This window comes from Trichechus manatus, unplaced genomic scaffold (genome assembly GCF_000243295.1).
Source record: "Trichechus manatus latirostris isolate Lorelei unplaced genomic scaffold, TriManLat1.0 scaffold00002, whole genome shotgun sequence".
In the NCBI taxonomy this organism is placed as follows: domain Eukaryota; kingdom Metazoa; phylum Chordata; class Mammalia; order Sirenia; family Trichechidae; genus Trichechus; species Trichechus manatus.
Genome location: NW_004443938.1, coordinates 14,021,455 through 14,041,410, shown reverse-complemented (window position 1 = coordinate 14,041,410; position 19,956 = coordinate 14,021,455). Strand labels below are relative to the sequence as shown.

At 39.9% G+C, this 19,956-nt stretch overlaps 1 protein-coding gene across 4 annotated transcripts in view; it reads left to right on the top strand.

The window, feature by feature from the left end:
* LOC111820089 (AT-rich interactive domain-containing protein 1B-like) overlaps positions 1 to 19,956 on the top strand; it is a 394,067-nt gene that overhangs the window by 63,887 nt on the left and 310,224 nt on the right. The window contains exon 1 of one of the 4 annotated variants that reach the window (XM_023728872.1): positions 7 to 2,572. The exons of the other annotated variants lie outside the window; for them this stretch is intronic. The gene's annotated coding sequence lies outside the window, so the exon portion shown is untranslated. Of the gene's footprint in view, positions 1 to 6; positions 2,573 to 19,956 lie in introns of those variants that run through there. 4 annotated transcript variants of the gene reach the window in all.

Genomic DNA, 19,956 nt, shown 5'->3' with positions numbered 1-19,956 from the left:
GTGAATGGTTTTGCACAAAGTAGTATCTGCCGGGGCTTGAAATACTCTCGCACAGCTCTCTTCTCCAGGTAGCACTGGACAAGTTTTAGCAGAGAGTTACTTGACAGGGGGCTGTCTACCCCTGGGAGGGACTGTCTTGCTTACATATACCTGAGTTGATGCGCAGAGACTGTACCAGTTTACAGACTTCACTGTGAGCAATTATTGTACTTCCATTTTGAATCATGGCTTCTTTTTTTGAGAATAAAAAAGTTGGGACCCACTGGCGGAAATCTTGAGAGTGCTGAGACAATTTGCGATTGGATTGGAAACCCTTTTTAACCAGTCAGTATGAATCAGTATATTTTTATTTTAGCATTTCTGGTGATTTTGGACTCCAGCATCCTTATTTAGGACTGCAGTCTCACAAGAAATTGCATAAATAGTTTTCTCCGGGAGGGTATGTTTGTATAATTTAGGTGACTTTTGTAAATATGTATTGAGAACTCCTAATTTTGTAGGATGGTAAAATGGTAAAAAGTATCCTGTTTGTAGGATTTTCCTTTAAATTCATAAGGAGTTTACTAGACTGCATGAATAAGGACTATTTTTAAATCTTGTTGCAAATGGTGTTTTTTAATAGATGAGGTACAGCTACAAATGGATCTGCTTTATTTCCAAGTAAAGGATAACATCACATTTTAGGGGGATGGGATAGTTCTGTTTCCCCTCCTCCCCCTCATTTTTCTGAATCTGAAGTACTACTTGTAAGAGATTAAAAAATATTGAAGTGTTTAGTGCAGAAAGTGAAAGGCCAAATCCTCTGAAATCCTGCTTCTCAGAGATGAACAGATCTGGGGTATATTCTTCTAAATGAAGTTTTAAAATGGTGTAATATTATACATATTCTTTTGTAACTTGTTTTTCTTGCCTAATATATCGTAGACATCTTTTTGCCTTTCCACCATTTTACATTATGCATATTTTGATAATATGTGGATATAACATCGTTTATTTAACCACATTTCTGATTAAGGAATATTTGAATTGATTCTAACACTGAACGATTACAAATGATGCGACAGAGAGTGCTCTTGTACAGTTATACCCTTGTGAGAATATTTCTTTAAGGTGTATTCCTAGAAGTAAAATGAAAGGGTCACAGAGTCAAGATTACTTTTTTCCTAATAGGAAGAAAACAGTAAAAGACCAATAATTCTATTTTGGCTGGTTTTCTGTCTTTTTAAAAGTACTCTTTTTCCTGTATCATCAAAAAATATGACTGTAGGTAATCTGCAATTTTGGGGAAAATCTCTCTCAGGATTAATTTTTGTTAGGAAATAAAATTGTTCACCGTTTAACTTTCTCATCTAGCCTTGGACCTGCAGTTGAAATGTCTTTATACACAAAAAAGAGTTTTAAATTTTTAAATTTACTTGCATTTTATAGTAGATGACTTATAAACACGATCCATTGGGTGTGAACCCCATTTCCTCCTGTTGTATAATCTGTTGTGTGCTGTAAATGTGAGGAGACTCCTTTGAGCTTGCTCTTTGCCTCTGAGTTCTTTTTGATTTTTCAGTCAAAACTATAGCTGTTTTAAAATTTAGGATGTGGATACTAGCCATCAGTCATTAATTTATTGAATGCTGTTATGTACAAAATGCTCAACAAAATATGAGGAGGTTTCTGCCTTCAGGCAGTGGGGATTTAATTGGGAGTCACAGATGCTGGTGCCTGAAAGGCAGAGCTGTGATGTGAAATATATGGTAGCATGAAGAAAATGAGAGCCCTGGTGGCGTAGTGCTTAAGAGCTACGGCTGCTAACCAGAAGGTCGGCAGTTCAAATCCACTAGCTGCTCCTTGGAAATCCTATGCGGCAGTTCTACTGTTTCATATAGGGTCACTATGATTTGGAATCGACTCGATGGCAATGGATTTGGTTTGGTTTGATGATAGTCTCTCACACCAAACTTAAACAGTATAAAACTCACTGTTATCAAGTTGATTCCGACTTATAGCGACGCTGTAGAGTATGGTGATTTTTAATCATCACAAAGCAGCCTCTCATTGTAATTATTATCATTCCACAGGTGAATATTTAATGCACAGGTAGTTTTAGTTCTCCTGAAAATTGAAGTTAGACCTAATACCATTTCAGATTTTTCTGCTGGGTAGAAAGAATTAGATACTTAACTTTTACCAAGCTTACCTTTCTAAGGCACGTGATAGATAGTTTTGCTGTAGTCATTGTAGCGCTTCTTTCTTTCCTTTTTTTTTTTTAATGACCTGGAGCTCAGTAGGTCTGTTTGAAAGCCACCAACCTGGTTAAAGATGATAAACTTATATATCAACCTTCTTTGAAACCACATTGAATTAAAAAAAAATAATAAAAAGATAACGCTTAATTTTTTCTTTCCCCTAACAGGAAAAATGATAGGTGCTTACTATAAAAATGTCCAAACAATATAAAAAAGTTTAAAGACATAAAAATTCCCCATAATCCCTCTACCCAGAGATAGCACCTGGTTAACAAGACATATGAATCTCCAGAACTTGGCATATTTGTTCAGCAAATTGTTAACAGCATCAGGTACTGTCTTATACATGTTCTTTGTGGTCATATTATTTATTGCCATGTTAGAGCAGAGACGCCCGGGCTCTCTGAGTACCCCTAACTTACAGAAAAGAGTAGGGGCCGGTAAGGCTGGGAAGATCTGTTACCTGGGGCCTCTCAGGTGGGCTGGACTCCCCTCCAGCACTCAGGGCCGTTCCCAGGACTTCACTAAGCCTGAGAATGGGATCCAAAACCCCTGCCTTGGAGAAGGAAAGGTACCCTCTTTGTTTTCCCACCCTAAACTATACTATCCAACCATAATGGGTTTAACTCATTTCTTGTTACTTGTCTTGCAGCTTCCATTTTCTGGTTTGGGGAGTCCCTGGGTGGTGCAAATGATTAATGTGCTTGGCTGCTAACCAAAAGTTTGGAGGTTTGAGTCCACCCAGAGGGGCCTAGAAGGTTTGGCCATCTACTTTTGAAAATTAAGTCATTGAAAACCCTCCAGAGCACAGTTCTGCTCTGATACACATGGGGTCACCATGAGTCGGAATAGATGTGATGACAACATTTTTTTTTTTCGCCCGGTTTGCACTTGACACTTAGATATTTTCTCTATATTTAGGAGATAATAATAAAGAATCTATTTTTTTTTAAAGAAGATGTTTTTTGGGAGGGACTGTGAGGAGTGGTCAGTGGACCCCTAGGGACTGGCTTGACCCAGCCTTTTACTTGTTAAAGGTGTTTTGGTGGCATTGTTATCACTTAGTGTTAGCTTCGTCTAAAAAGGGGACACTTTTAGTTTGCAAATATGTGTTATTTATGTATTTCCTTCCTAATTGGGGAAAATTATATTTCTACTCTGTATGTCTGGCGTAAGTGTATGGGAACTTTGGGTTAAAATATTTTGTTAATTCAATTTGCAGTAGCTTTCGTAAATTTGGTTTGTTTCTGTGTTTAAGGCTCTTTTAACTTTAAAAACAAAATCAAAAACCAAGAGTCAGTGATTGGGCCTTTATTAATGCAGTGTTTTTGTAAAAAGTAGTTTCTTGCTAATTTTCATTTCCAACCAGAAGCATGCAGTTTTAACCCTTCAGGACAAAAAAAATGTTACCATTAGCAGATGTTTTTCCAAAACTGACTACAAGGAAGCATGTATGTCAAGACTAACTCAGGATTATACAGAAGATTAAACTATGATTTAATTACAACAATTGACTCTCTGGCTCTATTAATAGCTAATGACTTGTATTTTCCCGTGCCTGTGAGCTGTGCTGCCCTATATCTTAGACCTTTCAGATATAATCATTAGCTTTCCCAGAAACAACACAGGAAGTAGTATCCTATCTTTCACTTATAGTGTAGTTTTTATAATTAATGTTCCTCCTTCTCCATTTAATTGAGGGAGTAAAGGAAGAGAGATTTACCAAATAAATTTAGGTTTGAAACCCCGAACCTTCCTTACGCCATTACGAGATTGCCACAAAATGCGGTAGAATCCTGTTACAGTGCTGATCAGAGGAATGCCTAGAAACTTTTAGTGTTGCCTTGAGGAATACATCATTTTGTACATAAGGCACTCTAGTTGACTGATTGCATTTACCAGAACCATGGTATAGGGTGGTGCTTTCTAATCTTACCATGCTTAAGAGGACTGGATTAGGAATTAGAACTTCAGAATTGTAGGTTTAGCTCTCTACTTAGATCTTAATTAACACATCGGGCTAATAGCACTTAAGTTGACCTGGGTCTTATGTGTTGTGCAGCTAGATGAAAGTCTGTGTGAAAGTAGTTTGAAATACTTTGATATATTCTTTAAAACGATCTTGTATTTTTTTATTCGGAGTCCTAGGGTTGTCCAAGGAATGAGATTTATTTCCTCTTGGGTGTGAGAATGATTCCTCATGGTCATTCTGGAGCCCCTGGGAGGTGCAAATGGTTAATGTGCTTGGCTGCTAATGGAAAGGTAGGAGGTTTGAGTGCACCCAGAGGTGCCTTGGAAGAAAGGCCTGATTTACTTCCAAAAAAATCAGCCATTGAAAACCCTATGGAGTACATACAATTCTCCTCTGACACACGGGATCACCACGAGCCAGAACTGACTTGATGACAACTGGTTTGGTAGATCCAGACCTCTAAACTGGTCAGGTGTGGGGCCTAAAGCTTCCTTTCTGGGGGTTGGGGGGTATGGCTTTTGATTGGGCCAATCCTGTGGGCCATTTCTTCATGGACTGGGCATGGTCACAGCTGGAGGCTGCCGACACTTAACTTCTTCACTCATGTAGACAGTTTTGTGGAGGAAGAGAATCCCAGGTGTAGAATACCTCCATAGGTTTTTATCAGGGTTCACCGAGATGATACTTGTAAAGAATTTACCACTGGTAGAAGTCACTGCAGACCTTATTTTTTTGTGAAAATGTTATGAATGTTTTCACAAAACATACGGTTCTTCAATGAGTTGTGAATTGTGGCATTAACAATTTTCTTTTATGAAAAAAGGCTAACTACTACTCCATTCCCTCTGGCCTTATTTTTTTGTTGGCTAATGATTGGACACAATTGTCATGATGATCGAAAACGAGCTTGAAATGGCTATTTTCTTTGGGTTTGAGTGATTATTGATTTGTTTGTATTTGGGGATTTTCTGGAAGTCAGAAAAATTACAGTTCCTTATGACCCATGGAGCCCTGGTGGCACAGTGGTTAACAGCTCGGCTGCTAAGCAAAAGGTTAATTGTTCGAATCCACAAGCCACTCCTTGGAAACCCTGTGGGGCAGTTCTGCCCTGTTCTATATGGTCGTTATGAGTCGGAATTGACTGAACAGTAGTGAGTTTGGTTTGGTTCTTTTATGACCCATAGCCTGAGGTAGTTTAGGGACCCTTTGGGGGATGGAAGGTAGAGGGTAGTAGTAGGTAGGAGTTAGAGGGTGGGGATGGAGTAGTAGAGCATACTGAAGATTTGAGTGTTTGGTTCATTCCTCCAGTTCTTGGGACCCCGTTGTTGTTGTTGTTAGGTGCTGGTGAGTCGATTTTCAGCTCATGTCCCATGTGACAGAGTAGAACTGCCCCGTAGGGTTGTCTTGACTGTAATCTTTATGGAAGCAGATTTCCGGGTCTTTCTTCCACAGAGCCACTGGGTGGGTTTGAATTGCCAGCCTTTTTGTTAGCAGCCAAGCGCTTAACTGTTGCATCACCAGGGCTCCTCACCTGGGAACCTTTACTTATTAAATAGCCTCTCCAGACCCCAAAGTGGGGGCTAGGGTCAGTAACTCAGAATTGATAACATTTTTTTCAGGACTAAAGAAATCCAGACCTATTCTACACTGCTGTAGATCCTGTTGATGTAAAAGACTGAGAAGTTTCTCTCGTGTGTATCCCATTAATAAGAGTTGTATCAGTCTCTGGATATCAACTAACATGGTGCCGTTCGGTTGTTGTGCTTGAGTATATTGGGCACAGATGAAACATTGAAGGATTTGGGAAGCTTTTATTATTATACTGAGTGTTCATTTCTTTTGCAAAAATGTTACAGGACATTAACTGCTATAATTACCATAAATAATTAAAACAAAAACATGATCATCAGAATAAATGAACAAAATGCATTAGGTTGTAACATGGCCTTCTGTTTCTTTCATTGCTGCGTCCTGTTAACTGCCAGTTAGCCCTAGACAGTTTTTGCCCACTTGTGCCATTTTTGATAAGGGTTTTGTGATAAACTATTAGCTCAGGACAGTTGGGGGTGGGAGTCTGCTTACCATACATAATGAAATATGTGTTAAAGAGAAAATCCTAGCTGTACTGACATCACCAGTGTCAGCTGAAGTTAACACAAAAGGATGAGTGAATATAAGTCAGAGGGATGGTCCATTTTGGAAGAACAAGTTTATAATATTATTATCTAAATTATTATTTTTTAAGAGCCAGCAATAAATTTTCAGTCAGTTAATGAGAAAATTGCTCTTTGCTTTTGAAAAGCTTGGAAATTAAACAGAAACCACTCTGAGAATGGAGTTTTAACTACAGATATATTAGTGCGTACAAGTGCATACAAGTTTAAGTTCTGTAGAATGTAGACTGTCTTATGAAGTGTGTGTGTGCTTACACAAAGTACAATCACACATTTACTTTGCCTTTAGGTGTTCCACGTGTTATTTTTGGTTTAAGTGGGTATTTATTTTATAGATGAGTAATCATTTGGTTAAACTGTGTTTACTTTTATTTTTACTTTTTCTATTTTAAGTATGACATATTTTAGGTGGTGTTTCTAATGCCTTAACATAGTTATTGACAAAGTTGTAAAATCATTTTATAATTATGTTAAGATGAAATATTAGTAATCAAGCCCGGTATTAAGTTAGATATATGTAAATTGGTTAAAACTATGAAATCTCAAGTTCATCGAAACAGTCCGTCTTTCCGGTGGAGCTCTTAATTATGTCTATCTGTTTAAAACCCCACAATTAGAGATGGGAGTATTTCTGCATTGATTTACATCAGAGAAATGAAATCTGTGTAGGAACTAGCTGCCTGCTGTCTTCACACGATCCTCAGAGTTGCTATAGCACTTACTAAAAAGACAATTACTGAAACTACCACTACGAAAATAAACATTATAGTGGTTGGTTCTCTGTTACCAGAAGTTTAAGAGAGAATTTGGTTACTATCTTCATGTATTGTAATAATGACTGTGTTCATGTAGACTGGTTGTATGCAGTGGATAAGATAGTGGGTTCGTGTAGACTGGTCGTATGCAGTGGATAAGATGGTGGGTGCTGGAGTCACTCTGGCCCTCAGAAGATGCTAAGCATGTTCCCAGGTCCTGAACTCTTAGAACAGTGCCTGGCACAGAGTGTGCACCCAGAGCGTGTTGCTGAACGTTAACCCAGATGAACTTTTAGCATGCCACAGATGCCATGTGAAACGAGATATGTATGCCTGAACAGAAACATTCACTATGTGAATGCACAGACCCATGTATATGTGTGGATATGATAGCCATATGACCTACCCTTTTGAGGACACCTTGAATAATGATAATAATATAAACACTCATAACCCTCCACTGTGTGCTGCATGCTGTCTTGAGCACTTCATATACATTAACTCATTCAACTTCATAGCAATTCTATGAGGTAGGTACTGTTAGTATCCCATTTTACGGATGATGAAGCTAAGGCACAAGAAACAAGTAGCTTTCCCAAATACCTCCAGTGGAGAAGCTGGAATTGAACCCAGGAAGTGTGTCTCCAAACCTGTTACCCTAACCACTGTTCTATGCTGCCTCCCCACCATTAAACGTTTATCTTGTTCTTATAAAAACACTCACATTTGTCTATCTTATATCATATATGTTTATGTATATGTACCATGGCCTACTTACTGCATTGTGTGTGTATGGTGTGTGTGTGTGTGTGTAATTTTCACACACAAAAATAAAGGATGCCCTCTTTAAATGCTTAGGTCTAGTAAACCCTGTTGTTGACAAACACTTTGTTCTTGTCTAATTCTAAAATGTATCAATCATATTTTGTTGAAACTCTGGCATAAAATGTAATGGGAAGAAGCTTGGGGAAAAAGCCAGAATAATGATTGATGCAGTATCTAAACTGAGTAGCTGAGAGTTGAGAGTATCGGTGATCAAAGATTAGGATGGGGTCTCTGAGACCTCACCAGTTTACTCCAAGGTTTTAATGGCCCAGAAAGGCCGACGGTTGGATTTATAGGTGTCTCTTGGTGGCAGCTGTGATTGAGTGAAATTCATCTTTCCTGCCCGGGCTTGCTGGAAGTATCCCAACTAGAAGATCGGCATAGTCAGATTTGTACAGTTGCTAAGTGCTTTTGCATCAGCGGTCTCGGGTGACCCTCAGGACAGCCATGTTAAGCAGAACCAGGAGTGTACCATTTTCCAGAAGAGGTTTAGGTTAAGGGACGTTCCCAAGGTCATACAGTTTTGAAGTGCCAGCACTGGACTGAGGTTTTCTAATGGCGGCACCCACTTTCTTCCTGTTTACCACAGTTTCAGGCTAGTGTGAGAACCCTCGGCTCCTCCCCACTTAGAGGCGGCACGTAGCCCCTGTGAAGCTTAAGGGCTAGGCATAAGCCACTTGAAATTAAAGGACAGGTGGCCCAGTGGATTGAAGCAGAGGCCCCGGTGTGGCCTTGGCCTGGGTCCAAGCTTCTGGTGTGAAGGTTCTGCCAAGCACACTTGCTCCAGCGCGTTAGTATTTGTTGATGTGAAGAAGCCTTTGATGTTCTGAAACTTCTCTTTGAATTGAAAATTCAGGAAGGAGCTGGGTTGGCAGAGGGACCAAAGAGCCATGGCCACAATGCTGGTCACCTGTTCTGGAACTGCTTTTACTTTTCTTTTTTAGTTTGGCTTGAGGAGGCAGAGCAGCAATAGCTTTCTATTCCTTCAGCAGTATAGTAGCTAGTCAGTTTTGAATGTGAAATATACATGAATCGGAGTGTCTAATTTATTCCTTTCCCATTACCCTGCAAAAACTCAAGGGGAAAAACATGCTTGGCATTTCTCAAGCTGAAAGAACTGAAGAAAAAATTCAAACCTCGATTTGCATTGTTGAAGGATTCTATGGGCAAAATGTTGAATGATGCAGGAACCATCAAAAGAAGATGGAAGGAATACACAGAGTCATTGTACCAAAAAGAATTGGTCGATGTTCAGCCGTTTTATGAGGTAGCATATGATCAAGAACTAATGGTATTGAAAGTCCAAGCTGTGTTGAAGGCATTGGCAAAAACAAGGCTCCAGGAATTGATAGATCAACAAACGGATGCAATGCTAGAAGTGCCCAGTCATCTATGCCAAGAAATTTGAAAGACAGCTACCTGGCCAGCCGAATGGAAGAGATCCGTATTTGTGCTCATTCCTAAGAAAGGTGATCCAACAGATTGCGGAAGTTATCGAACAATATCATTAATATCACATGCGAGTAAAATTTTGCTGAAGATAATTCAGAAGTGGTTGTAGCAGAGCATCAGCAGGAAACTGCCAGAAGTTCAGGCCGGATTTAGAAGAGGATGGGGAATGAGGGATATCATCACTGATGTCAGATGGATCTTGGTGGAAAGCAGAGAATACCGGAAAGATGTTTACCTGTGTTTTATTGACTATGCAAAGGCATTCGACTATGTGGATCACAGCAAATTATGGATAACATTGTGAAGAATGGGAATTCCAGAATGCTTAATTGTGCTCAGGCAAAACCTATACATACACCAAGAAGCAGTTGTTGAACAGAACAAAGGGATACTGCATGGTTTAAAATCAGGAAAGGTGTGCGTCAGGGTTGTATCCTTTCACCATACTTATTCAATTCATATGCTGAGCAAATAATCCAAGAGTCTGGACTATATGAAGAAGAATGTGGCATCAGGATTGGAGGAAGACTCATTAACAGCCTGCATTATGCAGATGATACAACCTTGCTTGCTGAAAACCGGGAGGACTTGAAGCACTTACTGATGAAGATCAAAGACTCCAGCCTTCAGTATGGATTACACTTCAACATAAAGAAAACAAAAATCCTCATAACTGGACCAATAAGCAACATCAGGATAAATGGAGAAAAGATTGAAGTTGTCAAGATTTTCATTTTACTTGGATCCACAATCAACGCCCCTTGAAGCAGCAGTGAAGAAATCAGATGACATATTGCATTGGGTAAGTCTCCTGCAAAAGACCTCTTTCAAGTGTTAAAAAGCAAAGATGTCACTTTAAGGACTAAGGTGCACCTGACACAAGCCATGGTATTTTCAGTCGCCTTATAAAGCATGTGAAAGTTGGACAATGAATAAAGAAGGCCGAAGAAGAATTGATGCCTTTGAATTACGGTGTTGGCAGAGAGTATTGAATAAATCATGGACTGCCAAAAGAACGAACATGTCTGTCTTGGAAAAAAGTATAGCCAGAATGATCCTGAGAAGCGAGGAGAGTGAGACTTCATCTCATGTACGTTGAACATATTATCAGGAGGGACCAATCCCTGGAGAAGGACATCATCCTTGGTAAAGTAGAGGGTCACTGAAAAGGAGGAAGACCCTCAATGAGGTGTATTGACACAGTGACTGCAACAGTGGGCTCAAACACAGCAATGATTGTGAGGATGGTGCAGGACCCAGCAGTGATTCCTTCTGTTGTACATAAGGTTGCTATGAGTTGGAACTGACTTGATGGCACCACAAACAACATTATCCTCTAAATTTTTGGCCCTACACCTGATGTGATATTGTTCTGGAGAGTAAGACTATATTGATGCCATTGACATTGCCATCCAGTGCGTCTGGTTTTGGGCCATAAAGGAATTTAGAGTAGGGAGAGTTCTCTCTCCCTTGTGAGTTAGTGTTCCTAGTTTGGTGACTTGGATAATAGTTAATTTTTTTTTTTACCCTGCAGTGTTTACTGGCATGAGTTAGTGCAAATGTGAAAAGGAAACTGTTAAAAATGTAATTATTTTATGGTTTATACACTGGCATTTTATATGGAGTGATACTTACGGCAGCTTTTCCATTCGTGTTAACCATTTCTAGATTAAAAACTGTAGATTGCTAAACGTGGTTTTTCTGCATGTGCGGTTGTTTCTTTATCACAGAGTTGTCCTTCCAAGCCTGGTCTAAATGTGCTTGAAAATTACCATCTGCTCCCTGCAGTTTGGAGAGGGCGCAGAAACACGAAGGTGAAAAGCTGTCACTTCTAATATTTTCATTCAAACTTTCACACCCTTCTTGTCTAGTTACATAATTGCGTGCAGCAGGAGTTATTTCAGCCATTTGGTCTTGTCCTTATTTTTAAAGAGAGCAAGAGAGAGAGAGAGAGTCTGTTTAATTTTAAGAGCTACGGCACAGTACTGATGCAAATTTAAGAATCTGATAAACCGTGAAAACATTTAGAATTGAACCTTTCTGCTCAGGCAGTTAGTTAGTAGCTAACTCCATTGCGTAAGCGAGGTGAATAGGAATAAAAGCACCTATACCTAGGATATCCACTGCCTTTTGCAGAACTTGCTTTTGTACAAACTTCTTAATACTTCAGTATTTAAAAGTTCATTTTCTAAAGTTTGTATGACATAGGTTAAATGATTTAGTAGTTCCTTACAGTGTTATTTGATGTTCAGAAATAATATTGGAAGGGTTTGGGATTGCTCACATAATTCATTTTTTAATGTCTTTTTTTTTTAACTTTAAAACTGACCTATTTTGGTTTTGATTGGAATGAATGGCCACAATAGGATTGGAAATGAAACATGACTGAAGCCTGTTAGTGTAAACTGCCAATAATTCCTGATAGTCAGGAACAAGAAGACCATTAAGAAGTGGGATTTATGCCAATAAAAAGGTAATAAGATAAAATGATAGTATTGCTGTAGTCCAGAGCTATAAATTTGATCTTCCTGCAAGTTAGTTATCTAACACCCATACCAAGCTGAAGAGAGTGATTTACCCTTTCGTTTACATGCGGATGATTGCAAGAGAAGAAAAGATGTCAGTCTTCACTTTTGTGCTGAGGTTGTGGAGTATCAAAACAACAACTCCACTGCTTTTTTAAATAGTAGGTGACTTTCCCCCTATTTAGGTAAAGTACAGAATCATTTTCTTGGCAACTTTTACATTTATGACTGGATAATAACAAATCTAACTGAAAGTAGAAAGAGTACAAGCAAGGAGTTTGAGTTAGAGATTCATGCTTATATTCATAATTAGGGGTGATTAAAAAAAACACTTGTTCACAGACGTTCTGTTGAAAATTTAGCATTGTCATTTGCTTTCACAGTGTATGAAGAAGGTTTGTTGAACCTGCCAAAGTTGAAGATTCATGCAGTTTTATGAAAATGTGTTTTGGTTTTTCAGCTAGCAGTGACTTCCATTTAACAGAGAGTTCAGTAAAATCCGCGAAAGATTATCTAGTTAAGATGTCAGTAATTAATTTTTGAGGAACAGCATTCTGTACTTCTCATAATTAGAACATAGAAGTTAAGACAGAAATCTTCCGGTTTCGGCATTTCTCTTCTATCCTGTGAACATTTGGGTCTTCTTAGAAAAGCATTTAGTCTATTTAAGCACCCCCCTCTGGGTACTTGACTCTTGTTCAACCAACATTTTTAGAATTTCTCAAATGTAACAGAAACTTGGGCTGGAAAAAGATAGATTTTCTAGGCCCTCAGAGAACAATAGCAGAGCTAAGTAGCAGGTATGTCAACAGCCGCACATAGTGTGGTAATTAGTCTAATAGACACATAAAACGAGCTGTGGGGACACGGGCGAGCGAGATCCTGATTCCACAAAAGGGCCAGTGGGAAGTCTTTACAGGAGGGGTAGGTAACACGTGGAGTGGGTTTTAATGAGAGAATAAGAGCTGTGTGTGTTTGTGTGTGAGAGAGAGAGAGAGAGACATTCCTGACACTGGAAACAGCATATCCACTGTTTTATAATCCTAAACTGATTCTTATAGGGCCAACAGTGTTGGAGAATGATGGGAATTTGGATTAGGAAACTGGGCTGGGGACAGGTTGTGAATGATGAATGGCCCTATGTACCATTCCAAGAAATTTGAACATTACCATCTCTAAATAGAAGCCATTTTTGTTTTTAAATAAAGTTTGTTTTTCCCTTTCAGTTTGCTCAGTTTAAATAAAGTTTTAACTAGGAGAATAAGTATAAATCTGTGTTCTAGAAAGGTCATTTATGGCGGGGTGGAGGGTGGACTGGCAAGGAGACAGGGAGGAGGGTAACTGATAAGGCAGAAGCAGTGGGCTAGCCAGGAGGTGGGCACTGATCTAAGGGGCATTTCATGGGCCCTCAATTCATTGATCTTAGCAGCCAACCAGTATGAGGCAAGGCAGGGGACGGCTTGTAAGATGCTTCTTAAGTGTTTAGCTTGGGCACCTGGGTAGATGTCATTACAGAGATAATGGGATACAGGAGGAAGAGCAGTCAAGGGAAGATGGTAACTTGACTTTTGAACATAACTTGTTTTATGGTGGAAGGCTGTAGAAAGTGGAAGTGTACAGTGGGCAGTTGGAAATATGGGTCAGGGAGTTGTGCATGTTAAAGATAGAAATTTGGGGTTCTATTCTAAACTTTTTGTGCAGTCCAGTGCTTCTGAGCCCTGGCTGTGCTTGAAACTTGGGGAGCTTGAACAAGTGTCCTTGGCAAACCCTGTCCCCAGAGATTTCATTTTAATTGGTCTGGGGTGGGTCCTAAACATAAGTTTTTCTTTTCTTTTTTTTTTAACCTACCTAGGTAATTCTCACATGTAACCAGGGTTGAGAATCACAATCCTGGGTGCATTAGTAGAAGCCTTAAGAAAGGATGTGCATTGCTCGAGGAGTATAAAAGAGAAAAATACTAGAAACAGACCTTGGAACCCAGCATTTAAAGGGGTGATGGGCAGAAGGGGAGACAGTGAGGAAGTAAGATAAAGAAGGCAGAGCAGTAAGAGGAGAATCAGGAAGGAGTTGTGTCCTGAGAGATGGGTAAGAAGAGGAGTAGGAAGTGGCCAGCAATGACATATGCTGCAAAAGGGGCAAGAAGACCTAAGGACTATGAAATCGTCAGAGAGGCTTTTTGTTATGCTTCAACAGTAAAAGCCAAATTACGGTGGCTTGAGGAATGAATGAGAAAAGGAAGAGGAGGAAGAGTCTCCATATTTTATTTACTGAATGCCTGCTCTGTGCCTGGCTTGGTGCTAGACCCAACAGTTTGAAGTTTTGACTGAATCACTGTACCTGCCCTCAAGGAGCTTATGGTCTTGTGAGGAGATAGACAGGTGACCGGATGATGACTTCGTTTAACCTGAGCTGGATTTCATGAGATGAATAACAGTCATTTAAACAAAAAGTGGGACTTGTGTTCCAAGCAGAAAGAATAGCATGGGCAGGGGTAGGTGTGAGACACCTTGAGTGTTTATAGGGACTTGCACTTAGTTGCATGAGAGTGGCTTGCTGATATGATACTGGGGGAGGCACCAGGTCATCGAGAACTGTAAACGCACTGTTAGGAGTTTGACTTGATCTTGCAAGCAATATGGAGCCTTCATAGTTCTAACAAGAGAGGTGATGGCCTTTTAAAATGAGCATTTTAGCTAGGTCGCTTTCTGTTGGGGGAAGAAGGATTTAAAGGGAAAGAGCCTAGAGACAGAGGAACACCCGGTCTGAGTGTAGACAGAGACCAGAATAAGGTAGGACCCTAATGGATTAATGTAGTGACGTCGTTGTTGTAATCCATGGTATATTCAATATTCTTCGCCAACACCATAATTAGGAGGGAGACCCCAATGGATTAATGTAGTGACGTTGTTATTATTGTAATCTGTGATATATTCAGTATTCTTCGCCAACACCATAATTAGGAGGCATGAAAAGGAGAGGGCCTGGCGATTAATTAGATTAGGGTAAGAAGGTGCAGGGTGGGAGCAGGAATCTTGGATGGCCCCCAGTTCTCTGGCTTGGATGGTTGAGAAGATTGTGAGTCTTTTAACCAAGAGCATATGATGGATATGGAAGAAGACGCATGTTTGGAGGAAGATGGTGATGAGTTTGATTTGGATGTATTGAGTTTGAGGTGATTGTATTAGTTGTGTATACTTGAGGATAATAGAGTATTTTGTTATTTCTTTTTTCCTTTAAGAATCTTAGAGCAGCTTATCTACTCCATTCTCATCAAGTTTCCTGTGAGATATAGGATATTATTTTTCAGATGGGAAACTGAAGCAATTGAAATACTAAGTGACTTACCTGAAGTATAGAACAGGAAGCGGAACACAGGTTGATGAATACCCCAGCTTCATGTTCTCATTACAAATCGTAATTGCCAAAAACTGCGTTTTCACTTGTCAGATGGATGATAAATGAATTATTCTGATCTCCATGATGCTTCCTGCAGCTCCTGAGCTTTTTGGTTGAGCACAGAATCTTTCTGGGCCCAGGTTTCTTCATCTGCAGAGTTGGATGGGTAGGCACGTGCAGAGGGAGGAATAGATTCCATTACTTCTGTGGTCCTTTTCAACTCAAACATTCTGTTTCTAGACTTTCAGCATTATCATCTTGAAATTGTTCTTTGAAGTAACTAAAAAACAGTGTTCATCCCGTAATAGATGATTTATTTTCTATCCTTTTTTTCTTTAAGTAGAAAATGGAAAAATTTAAGTCCGTAGTACACAGTAGGCTGGAAATGGCTTGTGAGAACCAAGCCATTTTCTTAAAACTAATCTTCTCCCTCATAGTAAAGCCTCAGGTACTTAAAATAATTAAATGGGCTGCAGGGTATACTGGGAATTGTAGTTTTCCACTTCTTTGTGTTGTGAAGATTAATAATGTTTCAGCCCTCTGAGGGAGATAAGGAGAGGACACTCTGACAAATTGTTACCTTGTCTTTCAGAAGTGTCCTTTGAGCAGTGAATAGACCCTCAGTGCTTCCCTTGGGCTTTTACCTTGGTTCTAAGTAATGGTAATATATAAAGTATGGCTTTAAAAATTTTTTTTGGCTTATGATACTGTATTGCCTTTCTACTAGCCCATCTTTAGTCTTTTCTTTTAGCCTATTTTTAAAAAAGTTTTTTATTTGTATCAAGGTTATATGTGTAAATGGTTTACAAAGTCAGTGGTGCTACAAGGTTTGCTATAAAAAATGGTAGTCACTGCCCTCCTTCCCTGCTACCCTTTCCTCAGGCATGAACACTTTCAGTGCTTTTCAGCTTATTCTTTGAGTAAATCCGCATATTTTTGAGTAACATGCTTGTATTGCTACATTCGGTTTTAGGCTTTATCTCTTGATTGCCCCTCTGAAAAGTGATGATTTAGTTCTTCTTTCTCACCCTTGCCTCACCACAAACATCAGTCCCTCATCTTCCCTTATCCTCCCAGTGTAGATTTATTATAATTTTGGTTTGATCACTGTTGTATTTACATTATTGTGACTGGGGAGATTCTGTTCGGAAATGAGCCATGCAGTAAACTGTAGTTTTCCTTTCCTACTTGAGTGTTTGTTTTTCCTGGAGTCAATAATTTATTTATTTTTTCTTTGGTTTTCTGTATATACTTAAACACCAATTTAGAGTCTTCATCAGTTATAACAGCCATCTCTCCTTGTAAGATGTTCAGATGCATCAGGTACATTATCAATTTTATCTTGGAGAAATCTTTCTTAGATCTCACTTTACCAAAATCTTGGGAGTTTCCCATCACCACTTCTAGTATTAGATCTTTAGTTTCCTGGAGTCTCTGTCTTTCTCATTTGGGTGGAGCTCATCCTCCAGTGGTATTCTCAGGAATGGCACAGAGAAGTAAATTTTTAAAAATCTTGTATGTCTGAAAATATCTTTATTTTACCCTCATACATGATATATAGACTAACTGGGAATAGAATTCTGGCAATCATTTCCCTTCAGAATTTTGAAGCAGTTGCTCAACTGTCTTTTATCCGCCAGTGTTGCTGTGATGAAGGAGGAGCCCTGGTGACGCAGTGGTTAAAGCACTTGACTGCTAACTGAAAGGTTGGAGGTTCAAACCCACCAGCTGCTCCACGGGAGAAAGATGTGGCAGTCGGCTTCCATAAAGATTTCAGCTTTGGAAACTCTGTAGGGGCAGTTCTGCTCTGTCCTGTAGGGTAGCTGTTGAGTCAGAATCCACTTGAGGGCAATGGACTGGGTTGCTGTTAAATAGTCTGAAGCCATTCTTGCTTCTTGCTTCCTAATCTTTATGTAATCTCTCCAGATACCATCCCTCCCCCAAATGTTTATAGGACCTTCTTCTTTTTCCCTGTGTCCTGCCCCAAATGTTTGTAGGACCTTCTTTTTTTCTCCTGTGTCCTCCCTCAAATGTTTATAGGACTGTCTTCTTTTTCCCCTGTGTCCTCCCCCAAATGTTTGTAGGACCTTCTTCTTTTCCCCTGGTGTCCTTAAATTTCATTTTGATCCATTTTCGTCCATTGCCCTGTGCTTGAATTATTTCTTTGATCTTTATCCTTACCCCCCTCCATTTTTACTGTTCTTTCTTTTTAGAACTCCTGTCCTCTGATATTGGACTTACTGGACATTCTTGTCTTTTCTACTGTTTCTGTGTCTTTTTCTTTTTGCTTTACTTTCTGGAAGAGTTTATTTCAGTTTTCATATATTTAATTTCCAAGAGGTCTTTCTGGTCCTCTGAAATTTTATCCCACTTTTCCTCCCTCTACTCTCCTTTTCCTTGTCTTTTCTTAATTCTTTTTTTATTTGTTTGAATAGAATCTTGTTTTATTTCCAGCTAGACCATTTTTTCTTGTCTCTGAGAAATTACTGACTGTGCTCCCTTTTCTTTAGTTTCCTTATGTTCTAATGTGCCCTTTTCTGTTTGTCTTGGTCTCTGTTTGCATGTCTATCAGCTGCCTAGTAATCGTTGGGTGTCTGCTCTTCTTTGAGAGCCTGGGCAGGACGTGCAGGCCACAAAGTCTACTGGAAGATTTCTGGGTGGGCCATTTATTGGGGGGAATTTGCGCCTCCCCGCCCCCAATATGTATTTAGATTTTTTCTATTGTGCTGGCCTGAGATTTACCAGGTGAAGAGGGCCATTGTCAGCACCTCACAGGCCATCTCAGCGTTCAGTACATATTGGCGCTAGTACTTCTACCACCTAGTCTGGAGAACCACTGTTTTTCCCCCTGCAGAGAGTAAATCTCTGGTCTTCTGCCAGGATGAGGGAAGTGCTGTGCTTAGTGGAGAGACTGCTTCTCTGTCCACTTAGTCAGATTTTAACCAGTCTGCTACAAGAGACTTCTTTAAAGTGTTAAAAAGGAAAGATGTCACCTTGAAGACAAAGGTGTGCTTGACCCAAGCCATGGTGTTTTCAGTCACCTTTTATGCATGTGAAACCTGGGCAGTGAATAAGGAAGACGAAGAATTATCGACACCTTTGAATTATGGTGTTGGTGAAGAATACTGAATATTCCATAGACTGCCAGAAGAACGAAAAAATCTGTCTTGGAAGAATTACAACCAGAATGCTCCTTAGAAGCCAGGATGGCGAGACTACGTTTCACATACTTTGGACATGTTGTCAGGAGGGATCAGTCCCTGGAGAAGGACATTATGCTTGGTAAAGTAGAGGGTCAGCGAAAAAGAGGAAGACCCTCAACAAGATGGATTGACACGGTGGCTGCAACAGTGAGCTCAAGTATAACAATGATTGTGAGGATGGTGCAGGACCAGGCAGTGTTTCATTCTGTTGTACATACGATTGCTATGAGTCGGAACCGACTGGATGGCACCTAACAACAATAACAACACTTGCTGTAGGGAGCCCTGGTGGCGCAGTGGTTAAGCCCTTGGCTGCTAACTGAAAAGTCACAATTTGAACCTACCAGCAGCTCCATGGGAGAAAGATGTGGCAGTCTCCTTCCATGAAGATTACAGCCTTGGAAACCCTAGGGGCGGTTCTGCTCTGCACTATAGAGTTGCTGTGAGCTGGAACCACTCAACGACACTGGGTTTGTTTTTGGTTCCTTGATGTAGATACCACCTTCCCTTGCCCTCCTACCCTGCGTACCCCCAACACATACACCCCACCATCACCTCCACTCTCAGTGGTACCTGCTGCCACCAATTCTGAAGCCCTTTGAGGATTCTGCCCTGTGTATGGGGTATAAAAAAAACAAAACCAAACCTGTTGCTGTCGAGTCAATTCCGACTCACAGCGACCCTGTAGGACAGAGTAGAACTGCCCCATAGAGTTTCCAAGGAGCGGCTGGTGGATTTGAACTGCCAGCCTTTTGGTTAGCAGCCGTAGTTTACACCACCAGGGTCTCTTCATGGCGTATAGGACCTAGCCTTTTTAGGGCTGCTAAGTCAGCCCGTAGTCCCTGGTGGTACAATTGGTGAACGTGCTCTGTGGCTAACCTAAAGAATGGAGGTTCAGGTCTACCCAGGAGCACCTTGGAAGAAAGTCCTGGTGATCTACTTCTGAAGAAGCAGCCACTGAAAATCCTGTAGACTACATTTCTGCTCTGACATTCATGGGGTCACTATGAGTTGAAATCGACTACAGCAACTGGTGAAAATAATCTCTTACTACTTGTCCATCTGTTTCTAGCTTCCAGAATTTTGTTGCTGATGTCTCCTCTGTTTTTACTATTCTTGTGGGTTTGTTTTACAAAAACAAACAAAAAACCAAACAAACTATCATTTAGTTTTTAGGAGGGAAATGAAACTAGAGGTACCTGTTGAATCTACAGTCTTTATTCAGAAGTCTCTCTTTAGTTTAATTTTGAAAACTATAGGTTATGAATAATGCAAGTCATAAAATTGAGAACGTTTGGCTACATTTACATTGTAAGTCTGACTGATGTTGTGTGCTAATTTATAAATGGCTTTGTAATTTATGTGAATATGTATACAACTGTGGGTTATAGTATGTCCGGCACATAAACAGAAT